This window comes from Bos taurus, chromosome 1 (assembly GCF_002263795.3).
Source record: "Bos taurus isolate L1 Dominette 01449 registration number 42190680 breed Hereford chromosome 1, ARS-UCD2.0, whole genome shotgun sequence".
Taxonomy (NCBI): Eukaryota; Metazoa; Chordata; class Mammalia; order Artiodactyla; family Bovidae; genus Bos; species Bos taurus.
This window is the reverse complement of record NC_037328.1, coordinates 55,450,372-55,475,935: the sequence shown is the minus strand read 5'-3', so window position 1 is coordinate 55,475,935 and position 25,564 is coordinate 55,450,372. Positions and strand designations below refer to the sequence as shown.

At 39.2% G+C, this 25,564-nt stretch overlaps 1 pseudogene; it reads right to left on the bottom strand.

Moving 5' to 3' along the window:
* Positions 1-16,584: 16,584 nt before the first annotated feature.
* LOC782775 (peroxisomal membrane protein 4 pseudogene) lies at positions 16,585-18,082 on the bottom strand (annotated as a pseudogene).
* Between the last annotated feature and the right edge of the window lie 7,482 nt (positions 18,083-25,564).

Here is a 25,564-nt window from a genome sequence, read left to right as displayed (position 1 = left end):
TATGTACCAAACCAGTAGAAATCAGCAGCTTCTAGATGCAGACTTTGTTTTAGTCTACAGAATGTGATCTTTTAGGTGACTATCTTAATACAATCGTAATTTTCCCCCATTGCCTGATTTCAAGGTATTTACAAATTGTAAAAAATAACATTGCTTTATGATAAGTGTTTAGATTTTGCAATTTAAATTTTTATCAGATTTAGTGTAATGTAACCATACTGCTCCCCAACCCTTGTTGCTGTATGATATAAGGCAAGACGTTTACTTTTTAGAGTTTAAAAAATTGTGGTAAAATATACTCAACATAGAATTTACCATCTTAGACATTTTCAAGTGTGCAGTTAAGTAGTGTTCAGTGCATTCACAATTCTGGGCAACCAATCCTGAATTTTTTTTTTTAAGGACTTTTAACTTCCATCAGCAATATAACATATTTAAAATGAGTCATTGTAAATATTAATCAGCTTTTAATGCAATAATAGTAATGCCTCGGGATATAATGTGCTTTTTGTAATATGTAGTGTTTTGTTGCAAGGTAAGAATCAATATAATATTAGTGAAATATACTTTCAGCATGATTCATTCTAAATATGCAAAGTGATGAAAAAGCAAATATCACTAGGTACCTTATAACCAATGTTTTATATATATATTTTCCCCCCCTGACATCTCTTCAGTCTCCTCCAAGACAACGTCATGCTTCCCTCCACATGAGTGACTCCTACAGAATTCTGAGGAAGCTTAGACTTGCTACTTGGGGAACTAGGTATTTTCCAACAATTGGGTTTTTTTCTCTTGTCCCCTTCTGTCTCCTTTTTCAGATGCCTATCTTAGTTCAATTTCTTCCCTTTTTCTGATTGTTTTCTCTAACTATTTTATTTCAACATTTTCCAGTCATTTATTTTGTTTTCCTTTTTCTGATTTTCATACTCAAGGATGATATTTCTTCCTTTCCTTTCTTTTCACTCCTTTCTCTTTCTTTTCTTCTCATTAATTCTTTCACTCATTTATTTATATTATTTATTTTTTTACTTATTTTGTGTTTGTGTAAAATTTAACTGCAGTGTATACTGTTCCAGTGATTTTCATAAAACATTAGATGTAATCTTGAGGATAAGAAAGGAACTATGTATGACCTAAATGTTCCGTACGTGCATAGTCTCAACCACGAAGGGCCAATGTCCCCCTACTTCTTCCACTTCCAAGTGTCACCCACCTCAGGTGTGCAGTGGTGTGCCCAGCACCAGCTCCAGTTTGCCTCCAAAGTCCTGTGGCTGTTTTCTGCCTTCCATCCTGTATTGCTCTAAGCATGCACCAAGTTCTGCAGAGCACCATTAATATAACACTGTTGGGTGCCACAGGCTTTTAGAAAAGGTTGAGGATATGGCAGAAACTACAATAACTTCACCTAAGTCTTGTTAGACATAAATTTTCCTAAAGTTGTATCAGCATTTCTCCATCAGAGGAATCTTTTTTCTCATGAACCGTGCTTCTTTTAAAGCCCTGGTCTCCCCTGTTGATGTTCAAGTTTTACTACATATGGTTCTACTTTGAGTTATTTGAAAATCCTAAATTTCTCTAAGGGCTTCCTTGGTAGCTCAGCTGGTAAAAAGTCCACCTGCAGTGCAGGAGACTCTCAGTTCAGTTCTTGGGTTGGGAAGATCCGCTGGAGAAGGGATAGACTATTCATTTCAGCATTCTTGGACTTTCCTAGTGGCTCAGCTGATTGATAGAGAATCTGCCTGCAATGCACGAGACTTTCTCTAAGCCAATCTAAAGTTGAGGAATATATTGTGAACATAGTGATACCTCTCTATCTCTACTTTGGTATCAACAGGGAAACTTTATGTTTCAGAATAAAATTAAATTTTGTAATAGTTTAACTTCTTGCAGGACAAGAAGTTTTATTTCATCAGTGTATCTAGAACAAATCTTAAAGAATGAAGCTGTTAGTTTTAGTCAGCAGAAAATGTAATTTTTTTTTTTTTTTGATTCCACCAAGTAACAATGAATCCAAGTAGCTCTAAATATAACTCTGGTTCTGTTTTTAGTATTCCAATATAGCTCAATATGGGTCCTTCCCAGGCAGGAGACACAAGAGAAGTGGATTTGATCCCTGGTCAAGAAGATACCCTGGAGAACGGAATGGCAACCCACTCCAGTATTCTTGCTGAAATAATGCCATGGACAGAGAAGCCTGGTGGGTTACAGTCCATGGGGTCACAAAGAGTTGGACACACTTGAGCACACATGTTTATCTTATAGCTCAATATCACTTTAAAACTTTTTACGGTAAAAAAGGCATTAAAATTATTATTTAAAAACCAAAATTGTAGCATAAGCCCATCATATTAACAAAGAATTAAAAACTTTTTCTGTTCACATTCATAGGTAAATTGATATAGTTGCCCTGAGTGAGTTCTACTTTTAAAGTTATTTCATTTTAAACTTTCATAGAGTGGATGCACTAAATATAATTAATAATTTAATAGGTTTATAATATTATGCTGAAAAGCATCCTTATTCAGTTAGCCATTCCTTAAACATATATGTTTTTTCCAGTAATTTGTTATTTTAAATAATGCTAAGATAAATAGCTTATCTTATCATTGAATAAATATTTATTGAATACCTACCATGTCCCATATGCCATTCTAAGCAATAAAACATAGGAGTCAACAGATGAAAATTCCTGCCTTCATGGACCTTGTATCCACTGGGAAAGAAGATGGGAAACAAATTAAATGAGAAAATTATATAGTAGCTCTGAAGATGATAAACACATTGGAGAAAAATAAAGCAGAGAAGGGGCTAGGGAATGTAGATGGAGGAAGATGTCATTTACTAGGGTGGTCTAGAAGACCTGTGGAGAAGGTGATACTGAGCAGACTCAAAGAAATGAGGAAAGAGTCACGGAATAGCTGGCCTGGGGACAGAACATGTCTGCATGATTCTGGTCCTAAGAAGAGCAAGAAGTCCAGTGACTGGAACAGGGGAAGAGGAGGTCAGATAAGTAATGCAGTCTAGATCTTAGATAGTCTTGAGGAGTTCTGTAATGTCTCTGTTTTTCCCTCTAGATGAGATAGAGAACTATGGGAGATCTTCAAGCAGAGAAACTATATGCACTGACTTGTTAACAGAATTACTCTTGCAACTGTGTTGACTCTTATGGGGTAATAGTAAAAGCTGGGAGATCAGTTAGGAGGTGATTTGAACCATGGTGGTAGCTGGGATGTTTCTAGAAAGTGGTCAGGTTCCGTATATATTTTCAAAGTAGAGCTGGCAGGATGTTTGCAATGCCACCATCAATATAAATGTGCACTTCTGAACATTTGAAACTCACACACACATATGTAGGTGTTTATATATTCACACATACATATGTTTGTATATATATACATATATAAATATATATAAACAATTTTCTAACATTTTAAAATTATTTTAAATTTTAAGTTTCATGGACTAACATATATGAACAGTGCCCCACATATTTACTGATATTGACTGTATTGTAGCCTCTTTCATCTTAGTTTGCTCACTTATTTGAAGTTTTACAGGCATTCTAAGAAATTTCAGTAAACATTTACATATTTAAAATAATAAAACATATTTTAGTTACAATACTTATAAATATTATTCATTAGATACTACCTGTCCACCCCAGCATTTCGTTTTTCTTTTTCAAAATACACTGCTACTGCTAAGTCGCTTCAGTCATGTCTGACTCCGCACGACCCCATAGACAGCAGCCTACCAGACTCCCCTGTCCCGGGGATTCTCCAGGCAAGAACACTGGAGTGGGTTGCCATTTCCTTCTCCAATGCATGAAAGTGAAAAGTGAAAGTGAAGTCGCTCAGTCGTGTCCAACTCTTAGTGACCCCATGGACTGCAGCCTACCAGGCTCCTCCATCCATGGGATTTGCCAGGCAAGAGTACTGGAGGGGGTTGCCATTGCCTAAACTGATCAACCAATCAAAAATGCACAAAATAATGTTTCGATTTTGGTAACCATTGAGCAAAATGTTAACATCCGAAGTGTTACGATCTTTCATTCTAAAATGCTGCTCCTGGGAGAGAAGAGTCAGAGGTCCATAGAACCCAGCACCATCTGTGACAGCTCATACTCTTCAGGTCCTCGAGTCTCAGTCTGGTGCTGTGGAGGGCCTGATCCCTGTGGTGAGCAGCTTGCCATCTGCAATAACCATTCTGAGTAACCTTCAAATGTATTGTGCTGCTGAATCCTTCGTCTTTTACATCATTTGGTATTTTAAGCGATCTCCAAAATATTCATATAGAGCATTCATAAATACCAAATCCCTTTCAGGGACCACATATTTACTTGTAGAAGCAGGCTGGGGCTGCCATAACCAAGTATATCAATCAAACCTGGTGGCGTAAGACAACAGAAATTTGCTCACAATTCCAGAAGCTAAAAATCGAAAATCAAGGTATTACAGGGCCAAGTTCTTTCCACAGACTTTATGGTTGAGTCAGTTCCATGCTTTCTTCTTAGTTTTTGAGTTGCCAGGAATCCTTGGTATTTGTTGGCTTATAGACACATCATTCTAATCTCTACTACTGTTGAGTTAACCAAAACTTCAGAAACAGAGACCTGATGGAAATAAAGAGGTATTTATTTGGAGTTTGTTGGGATTGCAGCCTGGGAGACACAGATTCAAGAAACACTTCAATTGTGTTCTGTTGGCCTACAAAATGGGGACAAGTTTATAAAGGCAACAGAAAAGCAAGGTTATAGAAATTGTTTTTTAAGAATTAAGATTGGACCTGGCAAGAAGTAAAGGTACCTTTTAAACAAGGATCCACTGGTGTTTCAAATGATTACAGAGTTGTGATGGGTGAGTGGGAGGACTTTGAAACTACAAAGTTTCAGCTAGCAGCTGCTGTTTTGAAAATGGCTGGTAGTGTCCTTGAGTTTGATACAGTTTAGAGAAAATTCAAGTTCTCAGTGATGCAGAAACCTGTCTGAAATTGCATCCACAATGGCTAGCAGACTCGATTTCAGATGCTTGAACCAAGCTACTCCATTTTGATTTTTAAATAATCTTAAATGTGTTATCATTTGTTATGTGACATTCTTCCTGTGTATCTTCACATCATCTTCCTTCTCTGTGCGTCTCTGTGTCCCTTTTACTCGTCTTATATGGAGGCTAGTTATATTGGATTAGTATTCACTCTAATCTATGGGACCTCATTTTAACCCTATTACCTCTGCATAGACCCTATTTATATATAAGGTCACATTCACAAACACCAAGGGTTATGAATTGAGCCTATCTTTTTGGATGACACAATACAACCCATAACAATTGGTTTGAGAAAAGGAAGTCGTTTCCAAAAGAACCAGCCTAAAAAATGTATTCAGAATTATACTGAGAATAGAATCTAATAAGAATTTTAGATTAATGAAATCAGAAGGAAAAGCCACAAAGTCTCAGCTGTACTGTCCACCCATCTTTCAAGCCTCAGCTTAGTTCTGCCTTTTAACAGAATGTTATTGAACTACTCTGAGGATCTCTCATATGACAATATAATTTGCATTACATATCTTAATTTTTAATCAAATAGTTTTCTGTATTGTACCCTAATTGATTCAAGTGTTTTGATTCTGTTCTCTTTTGAGAGCAGGCATCTAGGTATTTTTATGTCTCTGGGATCCTCCTGAATTTCTATTAGAATGTTAGAAGCATACAAGTTTCCCATAAACATTTATTGGTTTAAAGCAAAATATGTAAGGGTGTGGTTATATTGGCAGTAAGTTTGGCTGCAAGTTATTTTCCCAATTAGCCATTTAGAATTCATCGTTTGAGTCACAACTAAGTTGTCCTTTCTTTAAGAAGATATTTTTCCACTAATCAAAATTACATTAAGTGCCGCTCTTATGAGCTCCCATACCACTCTGAGATATGCTTGAAAGTGAAATTGTTAGTCACTCAGTAGTATCCAACTCTTTGCAACCCCATGGTTGCAAACCCTAACTCTTTGCAACCTCTTTGTAGCCCACCAGGCTCCTCTGTCCATGGAATTCTCCAGGCAAGAATATTGGAGTGGGTAGCCATTCCCTTTTTCAGGGGACTTTCTTGACCCAGGGATTGAATCCTGGTCTCCTGTATTGCAGACAGATTCTTTAGCATCTGAGCCACCAGAGAAGCCCTGAGATATGCTTACCACACCATATTTTAATTTTCTGGTGACTTGTCCCTTTCCCATACTGGGTTGTGAGCTCTTCCAGGGCAGAGACTGTGCCTTGTCACTATAGCATTCCCAGAATCCAGAATAGTGGCTAATCTATGGCTGGCACCTAATAACTAACTGAGGAATTAGTTCAGAGAATGACTAAACACTCAGCTGAATCATTTCCTCTCCCTGGCTTTATTTTTCTTATGTGTAAAATAAGCAAAGAGAAATGGCGATGCTTAACAGAGGCCTGCCTACAATTCCAACGGAGGCTAGGTAAACATGGACGTGGTTAGACAGCTGAACCAATATGTGTGACCTTCCTTTCTATAGGGCTTAGGGAACTGTGATTAGGCCACTGGTCTCTACAGTAACTCTGGCCAGGTTGGCAGAGAGCTCTGTCCTGGAGTTCAGTTTCACACAGGCTCTGAGGAGGAATCCAGCTGACATTGTTAAAGTTCAAGTGCATAAAATTCCAAGCATGACAAGACAAAAAGATATTCTATTGGTGACAAATAAATAGGAGCCAAGACTCTCAATAGTCAACTTCCATCAATTTATTTCCATCTGTTCATATCTACTAAACTACCCTAAGTTTATTTAGAGACAATTATCCATGGCAACAACAGTCCCTCTGAGAAGTTTGTAATTTTTTCATAAAAAAACTCAATGAAAATTCAAAGCCAAGAGACACCACAGTGTAATTCCCAAACTAGTTATTGTTAATTACAAAATAAAATTAAATCTGCCAAAGGGGAAGCAATGAAATGCACTCCACTCTTATTAAGGCATTAGGAGGAAGAAGTGTAAATTTCTTCAGAAAGAGACTCTCATGTTGAAGATTATGGATGAAGCCAACAAATCGTGCCTGGCTACTGCTTTGAAAATCTGAATTTCTTCATCTTATCTGAACAAAACCAGCATTCATTACTGTCAAGTATATGAAAAAATCAAAATATTGGGCTTTTCCATCACTGGTGCATTAGAAACAATTCTTAGTGAACCTTTTAATATGAATTTTATTTTCTTCCATCTAAGAGTCAGACACAACTGAACAACTAAACACAGCGCATACAAGGTGCTTGATAAACTAATTAGCTGGACAAGAATGTGATGCACCAATAATTAACTTTAATGTATCTTTTGGCCAATACTCAATCCAGTCTGAAGGTTTTTCAGACTTGAAATTTTCCATCTTACTGGCCATTTCATTTGGGGTACTTACTATTATCTCATACTCTACATACTTACCAAATTAATCATCCTTCCAGCCTGTTCTACCTTAACTATTGCTATAGGTGATATTTCTATTTCTCCATGCATGCTGACTAGAAACTTTGAAGTCTTTGTTGTAGCCTCCTTTTCTTTTAGAACATTTGTCAGTATTATTTATGTTATTAAAGGATGTCATTTTAAAAAATTATTCTTTACTAGGTTTCAAGTGCCTATTCCATTCTCTTCACTACACGTGACCACTGTCATTTGTGTTCTTGTATTATACACTAATTCCTATAATAGCCTCCTAATCTATCTCTTCCACTTACTTTCCCACATCACTGATTAATCATCCTAAAAATACTGGCTTTATATTCTAAGCTTTGCTGAAAATGTTTCTCTATTAACTTTCCTTTCTGCATTGTAACTTATTTTCAAGTTTCGTTTTCTAATTGTTTATTTCTAATACTTAGAATATTTATCTTACAGCAATGTAACAGATCAAATAATCTAACTGCTCTTAATAAATCTTCATAAAGTAAGATAATAGCATAATAAATCTTAGATGAAAGCTCAGGATATCAAGCGGATAAAAACAGAATTATCCTGCTTGAATGGGAAGGGGAAAGTAGTAGCATGTAGGTGAGATCAACCTGCTAGCCATTCCCCACAACCAAAGCAAAGGATCACTCCCTTCCAGAAAGCGTCCCGGGTTTCTCAGCCTCCATTGATGTGGCCTTTCTCTCTAGTCACTGTGCATCTTATTAAGCACTATACCATTATATCTTTTTTGTTTGTTTCGCTTTTGTCTTTTAAAAACTGAAGTACAATTGATGTGCAGTATATATCATGATATCTTTTTATAAATTTGATTTCCTTACTCTCCCCATAAGCTCCAAATAGTGCTGATATAATGCCATGAGAAACACTGATTGTTGCCAAACAAAACGTGAACCAAGTTTCAGAATTTGAGGGAAAGGACCTCTTGTTCAGTAGGCAATATGTATATTTAAGTATTGAGAAGGCAGTTATGCACCTTAACCCATGAAGAACTAAGCAAGCACCTAATGTACAGTGTGGGTATCTAGTCAAAGGAAACTTTGAACACTCTTGTTCTGACACATGTGTAATGAGCATTACTTTCAAAAACAGTGAAGAGGCATTCATGATTGTTAGGTAGTGAAATTATTTTAGTTAGTATGAATTTCCCACATTTGAATTATTTTTCATCTTATTTCTCCTGATACCATAAATAATTAATTTACAAGCAGTACACATTAAACACGTGCTAATGCAGGTTACTATTGGATATAGTATACAAGTTAATTTTTGTCTCCAGTGTGCTCACAGTGTTACACAGATACACACACAACACACATTTGAATGTATAATATACATATATTAGGCCAAGCTCTGTGCATCAAACAAAGTCTAAACTGAAGCATGGATATACTGGAAACATTTAAAACTGAAAACATTTAATATTGGGAGTTAGTTACACAGGTTATAGACTCTCCGGGGATCCACAGAGCAGATGATGAGTCAACCAAGAGATGAGCATCAGAAGGAAGCCCCTATCAGCTGCAAGAGAGACAAGGAGGTCTGTGATCCCACAGTGCCCGGACCATATTGGCCTGTCCCATAGGAGCTGCTGTCACAGAGAAAACATAGTCATTGGCAAAGATAACCACAGGAAATGGAGAAAGGAAAGAAATATCTCAGCTTACCTGCTCCTCCTGTCCTTCTTGTTTATGTCTAGTTTTTGGTTGCTGCTGCTGCTAAGTCGCTTCAGTTGTGTCCGACTCTGTGCGACCCCATAGATGGCAGAACACCAGGCTCCCCCGTCCCTGGGATTCTCCAGGCAAGAACACTGGAGTGGGTTGCCATTTCCTTCTCCAATGCATGGAAGTGAAAAGAGAAAGTGAAGTCGCTCAGTCGTGTCCGACTCTTAGCGACCCCATGGACTGCAGCCTACCAGGCTCTCCCGTCCATGGGATTTTCCAAGCAAGAGTACTGGAGTGGGATGCCATTGCCTTAGCTAAGTCTACCCAGAAGTGTTAGGGGCAGAAGAGCCTAGAAAACAGTTCTTATAGAACAAAAGCAGAGAAGAAGAAAGGGGAGGACATTAGGTAGGAGACCAACAGGCACCTCTTTGTCAAGTGATGTTATATTTATATAACTGAGACTTGTAGCTTTATTTGCTCATCCCAGATATTAATGTCTTACTATGTTTATCATTGACATCTATCTACTTTGCTTTCCTCTTTTCAATTTCTGAAAAATTATTTTAGATCATAGAAATGATAATTAATGCTCACTTTAAAGAATAATCTATATGCTGCTGTTTATTAAAATAAGATGAACATAATATACACATATTGATGCTTCTTTTATAAGAAAATCTGTGATTAGTGATATAATTAATTCTACAACTACACTGTGATGTCCTAATCAGTAACCCTTGTCCCCCTGTAGGTATCTGTGAAACCCTTAGGTAGGTGTGATTAACGGGAAAGTGTATAACTTTGTTCTGTTCAGAGCTTTAACTGAACTGTAGATGTTTTGAGAGATAAACCTGTGTTTATATATGTGTGCATGTGTACTTGTAAAAATAGGACTAGAACCACACATGCATTTGCTGAATGAATGAACCACTTTGTGCTCTAGAAGGAAATCAGGAGCAAGAGTCCCTTGGACAGGAAAGAGATCAAACCAGTCAATCCCAAAGGAAATCAACCCTGAACATTCATTGGAAGGATGATAGTCAAGCTGAAGCTCCAATACTTTGACCACCTGATGTGAAGAGCTGACTCCCTAGAAAAGACCCTGATGCCACGGAATACTGAAGGCAAGAGGAAAAGAAGGTGACAGAGGATGAGATGGTTGGATGGTATCATCGACTCAATGGACATAAGTTTGATTGAGCTCTGGGAGATGGTGAAGGACAGGGAAGTCTGGTACGCTGCAATCCATGAGGTTGCAAAGAGTCAGACACGACTAAGCGACCGAACAATGAGTTTGTGATGCAGAAGTCTTATGATCATTTGGCAGATTAGATAATTAATGCTATCTGTCTATCTATCTATCAGAAAAGTTAAACAGGTTACATAGCAAGTGACTGATAGGGTCAAGTTTACAACCCAGGCATGGAGAGCTGAAAAGAAAATATTATTACATTGGAATGAAAGTAATTGCAGTTTTGCATTGTTGACTTTGCCCTTTGATATGGGGATACCTTCTTAAATAAATATGGTTATGTTATATATCATTTTAATGTGCATTTCTTGCTTTATCTTATTTTGCTAATGATTTATTACTTTTTGTGTATTTTATACTTATTTTAGACTATGGAATTGATATTAGACATAAAGCAAATTCAAGCAATTTTCTTATTCAAGTTCAAAATGGATTGTAAAGCAGCAGAGACAACTTGGAATATCAACAATGCATTTGGTCCAGGAACTGCTAATGAACATACAGTAGAGTGGTGGTTCAAGAAGTTTTGCAAAGGAGATGAGTGCCTTGAAGATGAGGAGCACAGTGGCTAGTCATGAGAAGTTGACAATGACCAGTTGACATGATCATCGAAGCTGATCCTCTTACAACTACATGAGAAGTTACTGAAGAACTCAGTGTCAACCATTCTGTGGTCATTCAGCATTTGAAGCAAATTGGAAAGGTGAAAAAACTTAATAAATGGGTGCCTTGTGAGCAGACCAAAAATAAAAATTGTCGTTTTGAAGTGTTGTCTTCCTTTATTCTATGCAAAAACAAACCATTTCTCTATTGGATTGTGATGTGCAACAAAAAGTGGATTTTATTTGACAAACACTGGTGATGGCCAGCTCAGTGGATGGACGGGGAAGAAGATCCAAAGCATTTCTCAATGCCAAACTTACACCAAAAAAAAAAAAAAAAAAAGGTTATGATCACTGTTTGGTGGTCTGCTGCCCATCAGATCCACGACAGCTTTCTGAATCCTGGTGAAACCATTACATCTGAGAAGTATGTTCAGCAAATAGATGAGATGCAGTGAAAATTGCAATGCCTACAGCTGGCATTGGTCCACAGAAAGGACCCAATTCTTTACGACAATGCCTGACCGCATGTCATGTAACCAAAGCTTCAAAAGTTGAATAAATTGCGCTACGCGATTTTGCCTCATCTACCGTATTTACCTGACTTCTCGCCAATGGACTGCCACTTTTTCAAGTATCTAGACAACTTTTTGGAAGGAAAATGCTCCCACGACCAGCAGAATGCAGAAAATGCTTTCCAAACGCTTGTTGAGTCTCAAAGCACAGATTTTTAAGCTACAGGAATAAACAAGCATTTCTCTTTGGCAAAAATGTGTTGAATGTAATGGTTACTACTTTGATTAATAAAGATGTGTTTGCTGCTGCTGCTACTGCTAAGTTGCTTCAGTCGTGTCCGACTCTGTGCAACCCCATAGATGGCATCCCACCAGGCTCCCCAGTCCCTGGGATTCTCCAGGCAAGAACACTGGAGTGGGTTGCCATTTCCTTCTCCAATGCATGAAAGTGAAAAGTGAAAGTGAAGTCGTTCAGTCGTGTCCGACTCTTTGCAACCCCTTGGACTGCAGCCTACCAGGCTCCTTTATCCATGGGATTTTCCAGGCAAGAGTACTGGAGTGAGGTGCCATTGCCTTTTCCGAAGATGTGCTTTAGCCTAGTCATAATGATGTAAAATTCACAGTCCAAAACCGCAATTACTTTTGCACCAAGCTAATACAGAGTATCTCAATTTCCATACAGGATGCCTAGAATAGTTACAGAACTCACTTCATGAAGCACACTAGAACTCTTGTCACCTAAATAACTACCCTAATTGTTCAAAATGTTCAATGGAGAGGCACTTATATCTCACAGTTAAAGAGAAAAGAAGCCTTATAAAGCAAATTGGACTGTAATTGTTTAACTATTAGCATGAATAGTTTTAAATCAATGTGCCAATGACTGCTTTGAGCTTTAAATAAAAAAGAGGCTTAGCATGCAGAAAGGGTAAATGCATCAGAAGTAGGGACTAAAGAGAGAAGAAGGTAGTAGAACAATATCTCTATTGAACACTAATGACAGATTTCAACAACTTTGCAGTTGTTTCTTAGTTGTTACTTCCAATTTCAACTCTGGATAGGAAAACCAAAGCTGGGGCCCTGCTATTCTGTTTTGGGAAATATCTCCCCAATTCTCCCATGAGATCACCTGTTGGTGATACCAGGCTTTGAGTTGAAAATTGTTTGAGAAAGAGCTTCTCCCTCAAAAGAAGAAGAAAAAAAAAAAAGTTTAGACATCACAGCTCCAGAACATCAAGGACAGTTGTAAAAGAAGCACTGAAATGGGGTTTGGGCGCCCCAGGTTTATTCTGGCTCTTTCTCCTGTAGTGCCTCCTTCATTTCACCACCGGAACCTCCCCTTTTTTATTTCAGTTGGACCAGAATCTAAGTATCTTATTAACTGGAGTCCTTCCAACTCTTGACATTTTTATGGGGAGATGCATTTTGCAGCATAATTTGATTTTTATCACTCCTCATTTTTGTTGTCATCTCTTAAGTCATTTTAATTTGTGGGAGCACCTGTAATATTAGAGGATGGTTGAGCCTGGTGAGCTGTGGTTAATTATAGGTAAGCAGCATTTTAAAGTGAGGCTGTGAGGTAGCACAAGCCTATGTTAATTCTAATTATTTTACACTGGATTATCCTTAGAAGAACTTGTTCCAAAATGTCACTCTCTAACAACTTATAGAGGTGACCATAGACGTAATTAAGATAATCTGGGATCAAGATCTCACTGTCAGACTCTTGTTATAGTGACCTATTTAATTTCTTTTCCTTGAGACCCACCTGGAAGTCCTGAGGCTTGGACAAATGGCTGCGCATCTCCAAAGTGGAAAAAGTTATGATCTCTAGAGAGGGGACCCAGGAAAGCTAAAGAGAAAGTGCCTGGTACCTGTTTGTGTAGAGATTCATAGTCTTTGATCATACACCAAACTTTCAGAGACTTGCCAGCACCCAGGGATATCTGGCTACACTAATGTGAGCTCTTCATTTTGTTGTAAGAGTTTTACAGTGTGAACTTTCCTGGTAGTGACTGGCATAAATTCTAGTGAATTTATCCCCTGCCCCCCAGGAGCTATATTTATGACAGAAAATAAAGCAATAAAGCAATCTGCTGGTCCACGGATGCAAATTTAATTCTTTTTTTTTTCAATTATTTCCTTTGTTATTTGCAAGGATATCCAGAGAGCCTATAATGAGGAGACTATCTAGAATGTGAGTTGTAAGGGACTTTTTCACCTGCCTGAAATATAGAACACATAAAAAAGAGCTAATATAAAGTCTAAGCTTTGACTCCAATTGATTATGTAAGAAAGTGTTTATAACCCATGAGGTGCTCAGAGTTTGAGGTGAGAAATGGTAGGATAGAATCTAGCTCATTGATTGACTCCTAATCCCCATCACAGCACAGTAGTAACAAGGGACATACACAAATCCAAAGGCTTATTGTAACGCCATTCATTCAAATATTTAATCAGTATATTCTAATTTCTAAGAAATCGGCCTAGTCCAAGTCTATATAGATTACCTTATAGAATTTTATAGTTTTAGGTTTTACATTTAGTTTTAAGATCCATTTTAAGCTTTTAAAAATGTATAGATATTAAGCTTTTCGTGTTTTATTTCATTTTATTTTGTTTAATTTTGACATAAGCATACAGTTGCACAAGTACCATTTATTGAAAAGGCAATTTTTTCTCCACTGAATTAATCTTGCCCTTTGTCAAAAGTCAGTTTACTATACACGTTTGTGTCTATTTCTGAACTCTGTTTTGTTGCATTGATCTATTTGCCTACATTTATGCCGGTTCAACCCATCTTGATTATTATAACTTGAAGAACTCTTAAAACTGGAAAGCTAACTATTCTCTGCCAATTGCATTTCCATGAGTTTTAAAATTAGCTTTTCAATATTTTCAAAAATGCTATTAAGATCTTGGATAGAATTTTGTAAAATATATAAACCAATTTGTGTAAAATTGGTATTTAAAAATATTGAGTTTTCTGACACATGTACCTTGTATATATGACTTTCTTTTATTTCTTTTTTTAAAGAGTTTTCACTTCTCTTAGCAATATATTGCAATTTTCAGTGTACAGGTTTGAACACATTTTGTTAGATTTATCCTTAAGTATTTCATAGTTTTTTGATAATATTGTAAATGATATATTAAACTGAAATTTCAAAATTTTTTGCTAATACATAGATAAAACTGTTGATTTTTGTATGACCGTCTTTTATTTTGCAAACTTAGTTATAGTAGTGTTTTTGTAGATTCTACAGAATTTCCAGCATCAGTTTAGTTCAGTTCAGTCGCTTAGTCACGTCCAACTCTTTGCAACCCCATGAATCACAGCATGCCAGGCCTCCCTGTCCATCACCAACTCCCGGAGTTCACTCAGACTCATGTCCATCGAGTCAGTGATGCCATCCAGCCATCTCATCCTCTGTCATCCCCTTCTCCTCCTGCCCCCAATCCCTCCCAGCATCAGGGTCTTTTCCAATAAGTCAACTCTTCACATGAGGCGGCCAAAGTACTGGAGTTTCAGCTTTAGCATCAGTCCTTCCAAAGAAATCCCAGGGCTGATCTCCTTCAGAATGGACTGGTTGGATCTCCTTGTAGTCCAAGGGACTCTCAAGAGTCTTCTCCAACACCACACTTCAAAAGCATCAATTCTTCGGCACTCAGCCTTCTTCATAGTCCAACTCTCACATCCATACATGACCACAGGAAAAACCATAGCCTTGACTAGATGAACCTTTGTTGGCAAAGTAATGTCTCTGCTTTTGAATATGCTATCTCGGTTGGACATAACTTCTCTTCCAAGGAGTAAGCGTTTTTTAATTTCATGGCTGCAGTCACCATCTGCAGTGATTTTGGAGCCCCCCAAAATAAAGTCTGACACTGTTTCCACTGTTTCCCCATCTATTTCCTATGAAGTGATGGGACCGGATGACATGATCTTCGTTTTCTGAATGTTGAGCTTTAAGCCAACTTTTTCACTCTCCACTTTCACTTTCATCAGGAGGCTTTTGAGTTCCTCTTCACTTTCTGCCATAAGGGTGGTGTCATCTGCATATCTGAGGTTATTGATATTTCTCCCAGCCATCTTGATTCCAGCTTGTGTTTCTTCCAGTCCAGAGTTTCTCATGATGTACTCTGCATATAAGTTAAATAAGCAGGGTGACAATATACAGCCTTGACATACTCCTTTTCCTATTTGGAACCAGTCTGTTGTTCCATGTCCAGTTCTTTTTTTTTTTTTTTTGATATTTCTACTAGTAATTTTAAAAATATAAAAAGAAATTGAAGTATGCCTACTCCAATGTGTTTGATTTGTTCAGCTTGGTGGTTTAAAAAAAAAAAAAATCAGTTCTGGCACACACACAAGTCTCCAGTTCACCAGGTCCCCATCCCTCCCGACTGCATAGCACCCAGAACATCATCATTTATGCCTCTTCCCAGGCCCCTATAGGCATTTGAGTGTGCACCCCAATAACTAGCTAATTTTGCATAGCATAGTTTAGGTTTCTAAATTTAAGGCACTGAAAAAAAAAAAAAGAGCTTTGAAATAGCATAGATCTGGTTTGGCTGTCACACGAGTTGTATTGCCTTTGGCAAGTTACTTCTCCGATCCTCAGTTTCCACATCTGTAAAATGGAGATCAAAATATGTACCTGCAAGGTCATTGTATGGGTTAAAAATAATAATGTGCAAAGCACCCAGGAAGGAGGAAGGAGGAGTTCACCAGGTGGATGTCATTAGTAGCTGAAGCAGCCGTCATAGTTACACAAGTCCAATGTAGACACCAGGTATTACTATGATTATCCTCACTTTAGTAGAAACTGAGCCTCTGAGAAGAACCTTCCCCAAGGTTACACAGCAGTCCAGTGGGGACTCAAACCCAGGTCCTCAAGCTCTGTATCTGCACTGTCCACTAGAATTTTCTGCGAGGATAGAACGTTCTAATCTGTGCAGCCACATGTGGCTGCTGAGCACTTGAAATGTGACTGGTCCAAATTGAAAAATGCTGAAAGTGTAAAACACACACCTGATTCTGATGACTTAGTATAAGAAAAATAGAATGTAAAATATCTTATTAATTTTTATATTTAATACACATTAAAATGATAACATTTGAGAAATACTGGGTTCAAAGATATAATTAAGGTTAATCTCTGCTTCTTTCTCTCCCCACATTTTTTTTTTTTTTGGCCATACCTCGGGGCATGTGGGATCTTAGCTTCCCAACCAGGGATAGAACCCATGCCCTTGGCAGTGACAGCGGAGTCCTAACCACTGGACCACCAGGAATTCCCTCCACTTTTTAAAAACTGTGGCTGCTAAAAAAAAGCTCAGTCACATATGTCTCACACTGTGTTTCTGTTGGACAGTGGAAACACTGGAGCTTCTACAATAGAACACCCAAGGCAAGGAACTGAGTATTGTCTAAAAATGCATTTTTGCAACCCACTGCCCATCAGCCAGAAGCCCTCTTTTACAGAAGAATGGTCAGAGAACATACCCACCAGAAAGAGACTTCAGTGCCCTCGTCTGGGCTCGATGATCCCTGAGGCCCAGGGTGGGGTGTGGCCTTCCCTGGTCTCTCAAGAGTCAGCAGCCATCACCGTGCCCAAGGCTCCTCAGCCTGATTCGGTGGCTCGTTTCACTATTCAAGAGTACCTAATGAGAACTGATAATCAGTGCTTCCATTTTGCCAAATGGAGCCCTGGGCTAACAAAAGTTAGTCTGAGACCCCAGATCTTGAAGAGGTAGGAGCCTCTGGGATGGTTAGCAGGTGGAGCCAATCTCAAACCGCGGCTGGATACCTCCGTCACCCGACTGGGGTGCAGGAGCCTTCCTGAGCACCTGGGGGCCCTGTTACTTGGAGGGTTGGCTCTTGTTGTAGATAAAGAAGTCCGAGAGGTCGTGCCACACGTTGCTGTCCTCGTACAGGTAGGTCATGGACGACTGCAGCGAGGGCTGCAGGGTTGGCCGGTGGTACTCGAAGAGCCACAGCACCAGCCCCCACACCAGCCCTGAGAACCATGGAAACGGGTCCAACCTGGGTTCAGGGATGAAGCCCTTCTCCACGCCCAGGCGGCACAGGGCAAATAGGACGCGGGATAGCAGGTACATGCTGATCTGGCTGTTGATGTTATTGTTGTTTCCAAACACCAGCAAGCCCCCGATGAAGGCAGACACGAATGAGTGTGCCTGGTAGGTCTTGCCCTGGACGTGGGACTGCAGGGCACAGAGTCCCTTGTAGAGGAACACAAACCTGGCTAGGTTCCAGGAGTGGGTGTACGTGGCCTGCAGGATGGCACGCAGCTTCTCCCGGAGGCTGCCACTCCGGAAAAGAAAGGTCATGACCAGCGCGTGAGGGGCCCGGATTTTGGCTCCATAGACTGCCCCGTTCCGGAAGCCCTTAAGCATGGCCAGTGCTGCGTGGTAGCGGCGCTTGCGCAATAGTGCGTTGATCGCAAAGAGCAGAGCCCGCAGCTGCGGTGGGGCGACCATAATGCAGGCGTCGCTGAGGGTGGTAGACACGGAGCAGGACTCACGCCCTGACAGCCGGGGTTGCTATTGCACAACCCCATGTCCAGTTCTAACTGTTGCTTCCTGACCTGCATAGAGGTTTCTCAAGAGGCAGGTCAGGTGGTCTGGTATTCCCATCTCTTTCAGAATTTTCCACAGTTTAATGTGATCCACACAGTCAAAAGCTTTGACATAGTCAATAAAGCAGAAATAGACGTTTTTCTGTAACTGTCTTGCTTTTTCCATGATCCAGCAGATGCTGGCAATTTGATCTCTGGTTCCTCTGCCTTTTCTAAAAGCAGTTTGAGCATCTGGAAGTTCACGGTTCACGTATTGCTGAAGCCTGGCTGGGAGAATTTTGAGCATTACTTTACTAGTGTGTGAGATGAGTGCAATTGTGCGGTAGTTGAGCATTCTTTGGCATTGCCTTTCTTTGGGATTTCCAGCACAGATAATTGTATTTATTAGCTGTATGATTTTTGTAGATGCCCTGTATTAAGTTGAGGAGTCTTCTTCCTATTCCCTTTGGGCTGAGAATTTTTGTTAGGAATAGATGTTGGATTTTGTCAAATGCTTCTTTTGGTATATATTGAGAATATAATTTTTTTTGTTAGTTTGATAATACAGTGAGTTATATTAATTGCTTTTTATATATAAAACCAACTCTGCATTCTCAGTATAAATCTCAAGTAGTGTGATTTATATCTTATAGGATTTGTACATGTGTGATTAGTCATGGTCAACTCTTTATGACTCCATGAAATTAAAAAAAAAAACAATTTAAGTATCTATATTATACTTATGAAGTATATTGATCTGTAGTTTTCTTTCTTACATAATTTTGTCTGGTTTTGGTTTCAGGATAATGCTAGATTCATTGTAGAACTTCTGGTATTTTCTTCTTAAGTATTTCGTAACATTCAACAATAAGGTCATGGGAGCCTATTTATTTACATTATGGACACTGTTTTTTGCTGTCAAAGAAATCTAATTAATAGATAGAAGGCTATTAGGTTATTTTTGGATTTGTGTACTTCTAAGAACTTTTCTATTTATAAGTTGCCAAATTTATGAGCATAAACTTATTTATGTTATTTTTTGACTTTGTTTTTAATATATATATAATCTCAGGATGTCATTTCTCTCATTCCTGTCATTGGTTATATAAGTATTTTTGTTTTTTCTTTATTAGTCTGACTGGGGATTTAGCAATTTTATTGATCTTCTCAAATAATTAGTTTTTTTAGTTTTATTGGTATCCTTACTCTTTTTCTGCTTTCTACTTAACTGATTTTATTCTCTGATATTTCTTACTACTTAAAGTTGATTACTTGTGATGTTTTCAAGTAAATTTCTTCAGTTAGTGGTTTGAAAGCCATACCATACTGTTCATAGACAGCAGAATCAGGTAAAGTAAAATATTTGTCTTCTGGATCTAAGACTAGATTCTTAAATTAATGAAGTCTAACGTGTAACAGCAAACACCCTCTTCCAACAACACAAGAGAATACTCTACACATGGACATCACCAGATGGTCAACACCAAAATCAGACTGATTATATTCTTTGCAGCCAAAGATGGAGAAGCTCTATACAGGCAGCAAAAACAAGACCGGGAGCTGACTGTGGCTCAGATCATGAACCCTTATTGCCAAATTCAGACTTAAATTGAAGAAAGCAGGGAAAACCACTAGACCATTCAGGTATGGCCTAAATCAAATCCCTTATGATTATACAGTGGAAGTGAAAATAGATTTAAGGGACTAGATCTGATAGAGAGTGCCTGATGAACTATGGACGGAGGTTCGTGACATTGTACAGGAGACAGGGATCAAGACCATCCTCAAGAAAAAGAAATGCAAACAAGCAAAATGACTGTCTGGGGAGGCCTTACAAATAGCTGTGAAAAGAAGAGAAGCAAAACACAAAGGAGAAAAGGAAAGATATAAGCATCTGAATGCTTGATCACTGAGGAAGGAGAGATAACAAAGCCTTCCTCAGTGATCAATGCAAAGAAATAGAGGAAAACAGTAGAATGGGAAAGACTAGAAATCTCTTCAAGAAAATTAGAGATGCCAAGGAAACATTTCATGCAAAGATGGGCTTGATAAAGGACAGAAACGGTATGGACCTAACAGAAACAGAATATATTAAGAAGAGCTGGCAAGAATACACAGAAGAACTGTACAAAAAAGATCTTCACGACCCAGATAATCACGATGGTGTGATCACTGACCTAGAGCCAGACATCCTGGAATGTGAAGTCAAGTGGGCCTTAGAAAGCATCACTATGAACAAAGCTAATGGAGGTGATGGAATTCCAGTTGAGCTATTTTAAATCCTAAAAGATGATGCTGTGAAAGTGCTGCACTCAATATGCCAGCAAATTTGGAAAACTAAGCAGTGGCCACAGGACTGGAAAAGGTCAGTTTTCATTCCACTCCCAAAGAAAGGCAATGCCAAAGAATGCTCAAACTACTGCACAATTGCACTCATCTTACACACTAGTAAAGTAATGCTCTAAATTCTCCAAGCCAGGCTTCAGCAATACGTGAACTGTGAACTTCCAGATGTTTAAGCTGGTTTTAGAAAAGGTAGAAGAACTGGAGATCAAATTGCCAACATCTGCTGGATCATGGAAAAAGTAAGAGGGTTCCAAAAAACATCTATTTCTGTTTTATTGACTATGCTAAAGTCTTTGACTGTGTGGATCACAATAAACTGTAGAAAATTCTTCTAGAAATGGGAATACCAGGCCACCTGATCTGCCTCTTGAGAAACCTATATGCAGGTCAGGAAGCAATAGTTCGAACTGAACATGGAACAACAGACTGGTTCCAAATAGGAAAAGGAGTATGTCAAGACTGCATATTATCACCCTGCTTATTTATCATCTATGCAGAGTACATCATGAGAAACACTGGGCTGGATGAAGCACAAGCTGGAATCAAGTTTGCCAGGAGAAATATCAATAACCTCAGATATGCAGATGACACCACCCTTATGGCAGAAAGTGAAGAGGAACAAAAAGGCTCTTGATCAAAGTGAAAGAGGAGAGTGAAAAAGTTGGCCTAAAGCTCAACATTCAGAAAACTAAGATCATGGCATCTGCTTCAATCACTTCATAGGAAATAGATGGGGAAACAGTGGAAACAGTGTCAGACTTTACTGTTTTGGGCTCCAAAATCACTGCAGATGGTGACTGCAGCCATGAAATTAAAATATGCTTAGTCCTTGGAAGGAAAGTTAGGACCAACCTAGATAGCATATTCAAAAGCAGAGACATTACTTTGCCAACAAAGGTCCATCTAGTCAAGGCTATGGTTTTTCCAGTGGTCATGTATGGATGTGAGAGTTGGACTGTGAAGAAGGCTGAGTGCCAAAGAATTGATGCTTTTGAAGTGTGGTGTTGGAGAAGACTCTTGAGAGTCCCTTGGACTGCAAGGAGATCCAACCAGTCCATTCTGAAGGAGATCAGTCCTGGGTGTTCACTGGAAGGACTGATGCTAAAGCTGAAACTCCAATACTTTGGCCACCTGGTGGGAAGAGCTGACTCATTGGAAAAGACCCTGATGCTGGGAGGGATTGGGGGCAGGAAGAGAAGGGGACGACAGAGGATGAGATGGCCGGATGGCATCACCAACTTGATGGACATGAGTTTGAGTGAACTCCAGGAGTTGGTGATGGACAGGGAGGCCGGGCGTGTTGGGATTAATGGGGTCACAAATAGTTGGACACTACTGATCGACTGAACTGAACTGAACATGTGATACCTTGTCAGGAACTAGAAGATTATATTTATCTGGATTTTATGTTTGCATTAACAGTGTATTTAAATAAGAAAAGATATCTACAGCAGAGTATGAATACAAAGCAAAAATCTCTGCAACTTCTAAGTTGGTTCTTTTTGATTTATATCTTCCACCTCAGTTGATCTTTTCTACAATTGATTGAAATAATCACATAATCAATTTGACCTTTAACAAAATATCTTATGTTATCTTTTTTCCTTCATCAAATTGTCCTCCATCTCCTCTTGTCCTCCTTATTTTCTTACTATCATTATCAGAGCCATTTGGGCTTCCCAGGTAGCATTAGTGGTAAAGAATCTGCCTGCCAATGCAGGAGACATAAGAGAATTGGTTTTGACTGCTTGGTCAGGAAGAACCCCTTGAGGAGGCCATAGCAACCCACTCCAGTGTTTGTGCCTGGAGAATCCCATGGACAGAGGAACCTGGCAGGCTACAGTCCATGGGGTCACAAAAAGTCGGACATGACTGAATTGACTTAGCACACAAGCATCAGTGCCATTTATTGGGCATTTACTGTGATCTATATACTGTATTAAGGATTTTATACACAATCCTTAATTCCTAAAATAATGATTCAAAGTACATATTATTATTATCTTCATTTTTACAAATGAAGGCATTGATATAAAAATAGTTTAAATGTTACATCCAAGGTTGCAAATTTTTATGTAGCTGAGATGAATTTAAAGTCAAGTTTGTTTGAGCTTACAGTTTGCAGTAATATTATCTCTTTTATCTAGAGTTTATTGTACCCTGTAGTCAGCAATTGTGTCTTACCCCACTCCACATTTTTTATGCCTAGATCAGTGCCCTGCGTCGAGTATGCCAATGATAAAATTTAACAAAAATTAATGAAGATTAGTGATAATAGTGATAGATTTTTAAAAGTGAATAAATGAATACAAGAGTTTTGGGCATCAAAAACTGGAAGTTTTGGAAGGCTGTAGTGAAATAGTTTTAGAAAATGCTGCATTGAATAGGTTTTCTTGCCGCAGGACTTTTCAAAGGTTTTAAGAAGAAATATGTGTTGTGAATCCAGTCAAGTTGATATTTTGTAGCATGCAGCATTTATTAAAGATGTTTATGCACAGAATTCCTTTTCAGGGTAAACACTTTCTTGGACTTTGGGAAAGTTTAAATTAATTTATAAAAGGAAATGCATTTAAAAATTGTTAACAAACAACCATGTCCACAGTCAGGGGTGGCTGCCAGGAGGAGCTACCCCCAGCCTGAGGCCAGCGGTGGCGGCCCAGAGGAGCAACCCCACCTCCAAGAAGCGGTGGCTGCGTGGGTGCAGGAGGGCCTAGAGGAGCTGTTCAAGGTCAGGAGGGGCAGCCGTGAGGAGATACCCCTCGTCCAAGGTAAGAGAAACCCAAGTAAGACTGTAGGTGTTGCAAGAGGGCATCAGAGGGCAGACACACTGAAACCATAATCACAGAAAACTAGTCAATCTAATCATACTAGGACCACAGCCTTGTCAGTTAACTCAGTGAAACTAAGCCCTGCCCATGGGGCCACCCAAGACGGGTGGGTCATGGTGGAGAGTATGACAGAATGTGGTCCACTGGAGAAGAGAATGGCAAACCATTTCAGTATTCTTTCCTTGAGAACCCCATGAACAGTATGAAAAGGCAAACTGATAGGATACTGAAAGAGGAACTCCCCAGGTCAGTAGGTGCCCAATATGCTACTGGAGATCAGTGGAGAAATAACTCCAGAAAGAATGAAGGGATGGAGCCAAAGCAAAAACAATACGCAGTTGTGGATGGCTGGATGGCATCACTGACTCAATGGATGTGAGTTTGAGTGAACTCCAGGAGTTGGTGATGGACAGGGAGACCTGGTGTGCTGTGATTCATGGAGTCGCAAAGAGTCAGACACGACTGAGCGACTGAACTGAACTGAACTGAACATTTTTAAGCAGTGAAATATTAACTTTTATTCAGCAAAGAAATGAATATTTTCTTCAGCATGGCATTTTCAGAACAGCATAATTTGGAATGAAGTGATGATCCATAAAATAATTTTCTTATTAAATATGGCCTTGAAGCTTTTTGAAGAAATTCCACATTAATACCTATCAAATCAAATCAGATCAGATCAGTCACTCAGTCATGTCCGACTCTTTGCGACCCCATGAATCGCAGCACACCAGGCCTCCCTGTCCATCACCAACTCCCGGAGTTCACTCAGACTCACGTCCATAGAGTCAGTGATGCCATCCAGCCATCTCATCCTCTGTCAGCCCCTTCTCCTCTTGCCCCAAATCTCTCCCAGCATCAGAGTCTTTCCCAATGAGTCAGCTCTTCGCATGAGGTGGCCAAAGTACTGGAGTTTCAGCTTTAGCATCATTCCTTCCAAAGAAATCCCAGGGCTGATCTCCTTCAGAATGGACTGGTTGGATCTCCTTGCAGTCCAAGGGACTCTCAAGAGTCTTCTCCAACACCACACTTCAAAAGCATCAATTCTTCGGCACTCAGCCTTCTTCACAGTCCAACTCTCACATCCATACATGACCACAGGGAAAACCATAGCCTTGACTAGACGAACCTTTGTTGGCAAAGTAATGTCTCTGCTTTTGAATATGCTATCTAGGTTGGTCATAACTTTCCTTCCAAGGAGTAAGCGTCTTTTAATTTCATGGCTGTAGTCACCATCTGTAGTGATTTTGGAGCCCAGAAAAATAAAGTCTGACACTGTTTCCACTGTTTCCCCATCTATTTCCCATGAAGTGATGGGACCAGATGACATGATCTTCGTATTCTGAATGTTGAGCTTTAAGCCAACTTTTTCACTCTCCACTTTCACTTTCATCAAGAGGCTTCTTAGTTCCTCTTCACTTTCTGCCATAAGGGTGGTGTCATCTGCATATCTGAGGTTATTGATATTTCTCCCAGCCATCTTGATTCCAGCTTGTGTTTCTTCCAGTCCAGCATTTCTCATGATGTACTCTGCATATAAGTTAAATAAACAGGGTGACAATATACAGCCTTGACATACTCCTTTTCCTATTTGGAACCAGTCTGTTGTTCCATGTCCAGTTCTAACTGTTGCTTCCTGACCTGCATACAGATTTCTCAAGAGGCAGGTCAGGTGGTCTGGTATTCCCATCTCTTTCAGAATTTTCCATTTTCTTGTGATCCACACAGTCAAAGGCTTTGGCATAGTCAATAAAGCAGAAATAGATGTTTTTCTGGAACTCTCTTGCTTTTTCTATGATCCAGTGGATGTTGGTAATTTGATCTCTGGTTCCTCTATGGATTACATTATATATTCAGTTCAGTCACTCAGTCATGTCTGACTCTTTGCAAGCACATGGAGCAGCACACTAGGCCTCCCTGTCCATTGCCAACTTCTGGAGTTTACTCAAACTCAAATCCATTGAGGTGGTGATGCCTTACAACCATCTTATCCTGTGTCATCCATCTACTCCTGCCTTCAATATTTCCCAGCATTAGGGTCTTTTCCAATGAGTCAGTTCTTCACCTCAGGTGGCTAAAGTACTGGAGTTTCAGCTTCAAAGTCAGTCCTTCCAAAGAACATTCAGGACTGATTTCCTCTTGGATGGACTGGTTGTATCTCCTTGCAGTCCAAGGGACTCTCAAGAGTCTTCTCCAACACCACAGGTCAAAAGAATCTATTCTTCGGCACTCAGCTTTCTTTAAAGTCCAACATCCATACATGACTACTGGAAAAATGATAACTTTCATTAGATGGACCTTTG